This window comes from Salvelinus fontinalis, chromosome 25, assembly GCF_029448725.1.
Source record: "Salvelinus fontinalis isolate EN_2023a chromosome 25, ASM2944872v1, whole genome shotgun sequence".
NCBI classification, from domain to species: Eukaryota; Metazoa; Chordata; class Actinopteri; order Salmoniformes; family Salmonidae; genus Salvelinus; species Salvelinus fontinalis.
The window spans coordinates 38,099,938-38,107,465 of record NC_074689.1 but is presented as its reverse complement, the minus strand read 5'-3'; positions in this window follow the sequence as shown (position 1 = coordinate 38,107,465).

Genomic DNA, 7,528 nt, shown 5'->3' with positions numbered 1-7,528 from the left:
GAGAGGAGGGATAGGAGGGGAGAGAGGTGGAAGAGGTGGGAAGAGAGGGGAGGAAGAGGAGGAATAGGAGGGGAGGAAGAGAGGAGGGAAGAGAGGGGAGGAAGAGGAGGAATAGGAGGGGAGGAAGAGATTAGAAATAGGAGGGAAGAGAGGAGGAATAGGAGGGGAGAGAGGGGGAATAGGAGGGGAGAGAGGGAAGAGAGGGAAGAAGGGAGGAATAAGAGGGGAGAGAGGAGGAATAAGAGGGGAGAGAGGAGGAATAGGAGGGGAGAGAGGGAAGAAGTGAGGAATAAGAGGGGAGAGAGGAGGAATAGGAGGGGAGAGAGGGAAGAAGGGAGGAATAAGAGGGGAGAGAGGAGGAATAAGAGGGGAGAGAGGAGGAATAGGAGGGGAGAGAGGAGGAATAGGAGAGGAATAGGAGGGGACAGAGAGAAGAAGGGATGAATAAGAGGGGAGAGAGGAGGAATAAGAGGGGAGAGAGGAGGAATAGGAGGGGAGAGAGGAGGAATAGGAGGGGAGAGATGAGGAAGAGGAGAGGAATAGGGGGAAGACATGAGGAATAGGAGGGAGGGTGTGGGGGAAGACATGAGGAATAGGAGGGAGGGTGTGGGGGAAGACATGAGGAATAGGAGGGAGGGTGTGGGGGAAGACATGAGGAATAGGAGGGGGGGGGGGAAGACATGAGGAATAGGAGGGGGGGTGTGGGGGAAGACATGAGGAATAGGAGGGGGGTGTGGGGGAAGACATGAGGAATAGGAGGGAGGGTGTGGGGAAATTAATGTTATTATGCTCCCAGCCTTTAGTTACTATGCACCCAGCCTCTGGAATAGCCTGCCAGAGAACCAGAGGGGGACCAAGAGGTATGGAGAGGCAGCCATGGACATATTTACAATAGATCTTAATACCTTTTCAGCTTCGCTTTTCCTCAGGATGCTTTTTTTTTATTCTTTCAGTTTCTGTTCTTTTGTATTTTTATCCTCTTTGTTGTGTAGTCAATATTTTCATTGTTTAGATTTTTTTTTCTTCCTGTGAAGCACATTGTGTTGCATTCCATGTCTGAAATGTTCCTGTAACGGCTTTCTTCTGTGGACGAAGGAGAGGACCAAGACGCAGCGTCGTTAGTGTTCATCATGTTTAATAAAGACAACACACGTGAACACTACAAAATACAAAACAACAAATGTGGGAAAAAACCGAAACAGTTCTGTCTGGTGCAGACACACGAAGACAGAAGACAACCACAGACAAAACCCAACACAAACAGGCTACCTAAATATGGTTCCCAATCAGAGACAATGACTAACACCTGCCTCTGATTGAGAACCATATCAAGCCAATATAGAAACGAGAAAACTAGACACACAACATAGAATGCCCACTCAGCTCACGTCCTGACCAACACTAAAACAAAGAAAACACAAAAGAACTCTGGTCAGAACGTGACAGTTCTTTATAAATACAGCTTGATTTGATTTGAATTAGATGGTAACTTTACATGAAGTCAAGTTGTGGGGATTGCTTCAGCTTTTAAATATATTTTGCGTTAATAGAAGTTTTAAAAGTTTTACTTCGCTATTTAAAGAAAAGCCGTTACATATAGCAAAAGTTAAATAAAGTTAAATAATCGGTCTGATTACTTTAATATAGTACTATATCAACCTTTTTACTTTGGATTGTGGGGCAGTTAGATCACACATTTCATCAGACATAACTACAATCTGACTACTACACTTCAATACACTGACTACTACACTTCAATACTCTGACTACACTTCAATACTCTGACTACACTTCAATACACTCTGACTACTACACTTCAATACACTCTGACTACACTTCAATACACTGACTACTACACTTCAATATACTGACTACTACACTTCAATACACTGACTACTACACTTCAATACACTGACTACTACACTTCAATACACTCTGACAACTACACTCCAATACACTCAGACAACTACACTTCAATACACTCTGACAACTACACTTCAATACACTGACGACTAAACTTCAATACACTCAGACAACTACACTCCAATACACTCAGACAACTACACTCCAATACACTCAGACAACTACACTCCAATACACTCAGACAACTACACTCCAATACACTCAGACAACTACACTCCAATACACTCAGACAACTACACTTCAATACACTCTGACAACTACACTTCAATACACTGACGACTAAACTTCAATACACTCTGACAACTACACTCCAATACACTCAGACAACTACACTCCAATACACTCAGACAACTACACTCCAATACACTCAGACAACTACACTCCAATACACTCAGACAACTACACTCCAATACACTCAGACAACTACACTCCAATACACTCAGACAACTACACTCCAATACACTCAGACAACTACACTCCAATACACTCAGACAACTACACTCCAATACACTCAGACAACTACACTTCAATACACTGACTACTACACTTCAATACACTCTGACTACTATACTTCAATACCCTCCTACTAGACTACCACAGTATAAGATAACTGTAATAATAGACTACAGAAGACAAGGAGGCATTGTTGAAGTTTTAAATAAAATAAAACATTTTTCACAATGTATTTGGACGACAGCGAGATGTTCATGAAGTCGTCTCTGGGCTGGAGGGGTACCAGTGGGAAGAGGACCCATACTTGCCGGAAAGGGTAACCCTTTCCCTCTGAGCGCCTCTGTCTCCAGGGGGAACACAAAATCAACAGAGCATCTGAGACCAGCTGAAAGATAACTTAGCTATACCAAGCCACTTAGCGCCTGATAGCCATTTCAATGCAAACCGTATTTGATTGTATTCATTAGGAACAAAATGGGAGGAAACTGAGACCTTGTTTAGCTAGGAGTCACCTTGTTGTTGGCGTTGGGATGTCAGATGCAGAGTGGTGCTGTTTGTTTCTCTGCTGGAAGTCCATTCCAAAGTCTTTTGCGAAGAGGGTTGTTTAACATTGAACAAATTGCCACATCGCCAGTCTAGTTAAAGGGGGTGGCTCTCCAATAGGCACCAATGTGATAGGAGCTGGGTCTGGTCCCCCCAAAAAAGGAGGAAATCCAATTGGATCCCGGTCTGCTTACGTGTGCAACGCCCATCATTGTATGCTCAATAACCCACTTTTTAAATTTCATATTGTTATCAGGAAATATTCCACAAGTATGGAAATCAGCTCTTGTGCTGACACTCCATAATGACGGGATAGTAGGAATCTTAATATTTATTGCCCCATTTCAAGGCTTCCTGGTCTAACTAAGACTCTGGGTAAATGTACAACTTTGCTCTTTTTTATCTGAGAAATGTATTTTGAATGTTAACCATTCTATTATACTATTATACCCCGAGGTAATGATGTAATATTCTGTTATATTCTGAGGTAATGATTTAATGTTCTGTTATACTCTGAGGTAATGATTTAATGTTATACTCTGAGGTAATGATTTAATGTTCTGTTATACTCTGAGGTAATGATGTAATGTTCTGTTATACTCTGAGGTAATGATTTAATGTTCTGTTATACCCCGAGGTAATGATTTAATGTTCTGTTATACTCTGAGGTAATGATTTAATGTTCTGTTATACTCTGAGGTAATGATTTAATGTTCTGTTATACTCTGAGGTAATGATTTAATGTTCTGTTATACTCTGAGGTAATGATTTAATGTTCTGTTATACTCTGAGGTAATGATTTAATGTTCTGTTATACTCCGAGGTAATGATTTAATGTTCTGTTATACCCCGAGGTAATGATTTAATGTTCTGTTATACTCTGAGGTAATGATGTAATGTTCTGTTATACTCTGAGGTAATGATTTAATGTTCTGTTATACTCTGAGGTAATGATTTAATGTTCTGTTATACTCTGAGGTAATGATTTAATGTTCTGTTATACCCCGAGGTAATGATTTAATGTTATGTTATACCCCGAGGTAATGATTTAATGTTCTGTTATACTCTGAGGTAATGATTTAATGTTCTGTTATACTCTGAGGTAATGATTTAATGTTCTGTTATACTCTGAGGTAATGATTTAATGTTCTGTTATACTCTGAGGTAATGATGTAATGTTCTGTTATACTCTGAGGTAATGATTTAATGTTCTGTTATACTCTGAGGTAATGATTTAATGTTCTGTTATACCCCGAGGTAATGATTTAATGTTCTGTTATACTCTGAGGTAATGATTTAATGTTCTGTTATACCCCGAGGTAATGATTTAATGTTCTGTTATACTCTGAGGTAATGATTTAATGTTCTGTTATACTCTGAGGTAATGATTTAATGTTCTGTTATACTCTGAGGTAATGATGTAATGTTCTGTTATACTCTGAGGTAATGATTTAATGTTCTGTTATACTCTGAGGTAATGATTTAATGTTCTGTTATACTCTGAGGTAATGATTTAATGTTCTGTTATACCCCAAGGTAATGATTTAATGTTCTGTTATACTCTGAGGTAATGATTTAATGTTCTGTTATACTCTGAGGTAATGATTTAATGTTATGTTATACCCCGAGGTAATGATTTAATATTCTGTTATACTCTGAGGTAATGATTTAATGTTCTGTTATACTCTGAGGTAATGATGTAATGTTCTGTTATACCCCGAGGTAATGATTTAATGTTCTGTTATACCCTGAGGTAATGATTTAATGTTCTGTTATACTCTGAGGTAATGATTTAATGTTCTGTTATACTCTGAGGTAATGATTTAATGTTCTGTTATACTCTGAGGTAATGATTTAATGTTCTGTTATACTCTGAGGTAATGATTTAATGTTCTGTTATACCCCAAGGTAATGATTTAATGTTCTGTTATACTCTGAGGTAATGATTTAATGTTCTGTTATACTCTGAGGTAATGATTTAATGTTCTGTTATACTCTGAGGTAATGACTTAACGTTCTGTTATACTCTGAGGTAATGATTTAATGTTCTGTTATACTCTGAGGTAATGATTTAATGTTCTGTTATACTCTGAGGTAATGATTTAATGTTATACTCTGAGGTAATGATTTAATGTTCTGTTATACTCTGAGGTAATGATTTAATGTTATACCCCGAGGTAATGATTTAATGTTCTGTTATACCCCGAGGTAATGATTTAATGTTCTGTTATACTCTGAGGTAATGATTTAATGTTCTGTTATACTCTGAGGTAATGATTTAATGTTCTGTTATACTCCGAGGTAATGATTTAATGTTCTGTTATACTCTGAGGTAATGATTTAATGTTCTGTTATACCCTGAGGTAATGATTTAATGTTCTGTTATACTCTGAGGTAATGATTTAATGTTCTGTTATACTCTGAGGTAATGATTTAATGTTCTGTTATACTCTGAGGTAATGATTTAATGTTCTGTTATACTCTGAGGTAATGATTTAATGTTCTGTTATACTCTGAGGTAATGATGTAATGTTCTGTTATACTCTGAGGTAATGATTTAATGTTCTGTTATACTCTGAGGTAATGATTTAATGTTCTGTTATACCCCGAGGTAATGATTTAATGTTCTGTTATACCCTGAGGTAATGATTTAATGTTCTGTTATACTCTGAGGTAATGATTTAATGTTCTGTTATACTCTGAGGTAATGATTTAATGTTCTGTTATACTCTGAGGTAATGATTTAATGTTCTGTTATACTCTGAGGTAATGATTTAATGTTCTGTTATACCCCAAGGTAATGATTTAATGTTCTGTTATACTCTGAGGTAATGATTTAATGTTCTGTTATACTCTGAGGTAATGATTTAATGTTCTGTTATACTCTGAGGTAATGATTTAATGTTCTGTTATACTCTGAGGTAATGATTTAATGTTCTGTTATACTCTGAGGTAATGATTTAATGTTATACTCTGAGGTAATGATTTAATGTTCTGTTATACTCTGAGGTAATGATTTAATGTTCTGTTATACTCCGAGGTAATGATTTAATGTTCTGTTATACTCTGAGGTAATGATTTAATGTTCTGTTATACCCTGAGGTAATGATTTAATGTTCTGTTATACTCTGAGGTAATGATTTAATGTTCTGTTATACTCTGAGGTAATGATTTAATGTTCTGTTATACTCTGAGGTAATGATTTAATGTTCTGTTATACTCTGAGGTAATGATTTAATGTTCTGTTATACTCTGAGGTAATGATGTAATGTTCTGTTATACTCTGAGGTAATGATTTAATGTTCTGTTATACTCTGAGGTAATGATTTAATGTTCTGTTATACCCCGAGGTAATGATTTAATGTTCTGTTATACTCTGAGGTAATGATGTAATGTTCTGTTATACTCTGAGGTAATGATTTAATGTTCTGTTATACTCTGAGGTAATGATTTAATGTTCTGTTATACTCTGAGGTAATGATTTAATGTTCTGTTATACCCCGAGGTAATGATTTAATGTTCTGTTATACTCTGAGGTAATGATTTAATGTTCTGTTATACCCGAGGTAATGATTTAATGTTATACCCTGAGGTAATGATTTAATGTTATACTCTGAGGTAATGATGTAATGTTCTGTTATACCCCGAGGTAATGATTTAATGTTCTGTTATACTCTGAGGTAATGATGTAATGTTCTGTTATACTCTGAGGTAATGATGTAATGTTCTGTTATACTCTGAGGTAATGATTTAATGTTCTGTTATACTCTGAGGTAATGATGTAATGTTCTGTTATACTCTGAGGTAATGATGTAATGTTCTGTTATACTCTGAGGTAATGATTTAATGTTCTGTTATACTCTGAGGTAATGATTTAATGTTCTGTTATACTCTGAGGTAATGATTTAATGTTCTGTTATACTCTGAGGTAATGATTTAATGTTCTGTTATACTCTGAGGTAATGATGTAATGTTCTGTTATACTCTGAGGTAATGATTTAATGTTATGTTATACCCCAAGGTAATGATTTAATGTTCTGTTATACTCTGAGGTAATGATTTAATGTTCTGTTATACTCTGAGGTAATGATTTAATGTTCTGTTATACTCTGAGGTAATTATTTAATGTTCTGTTATACTCTGAGGTAATGATTTAATGTTCTGTTATACTCTGAGGTAATGATTTAATGTTCTGTTATACCCGAGGTAATGATTTAATGTTCTGTTATACTCTGAGTTAAAGAATGAATGATTTCATGTTATTTTGTACACTGAGATAAATAATGACATGATTTAAATATATACATATTTGTTTTATTGATCATTATTAAACGTAGGTAACAAGACAAACTTGAAAAACTATCGTTACTGAACACTGTTAATTCATAACATTTGATAATACTGACTTTTTGTTGTTGTCAAAAGTTCCATTTACAGTGAATGGAATGGTGGAAGTGATGTCACAATGGAGCCTTCAGAATGTTAAAGAATCCAGACCGGTTTATAGTAGTGTATAATAACTAGAATAAATATGAACTATGTGGAAGATTTAAAATGTATTTTTTTTTGCCATTTAGTAGTGTAGCTAACTACTGGAATTACATGCTAC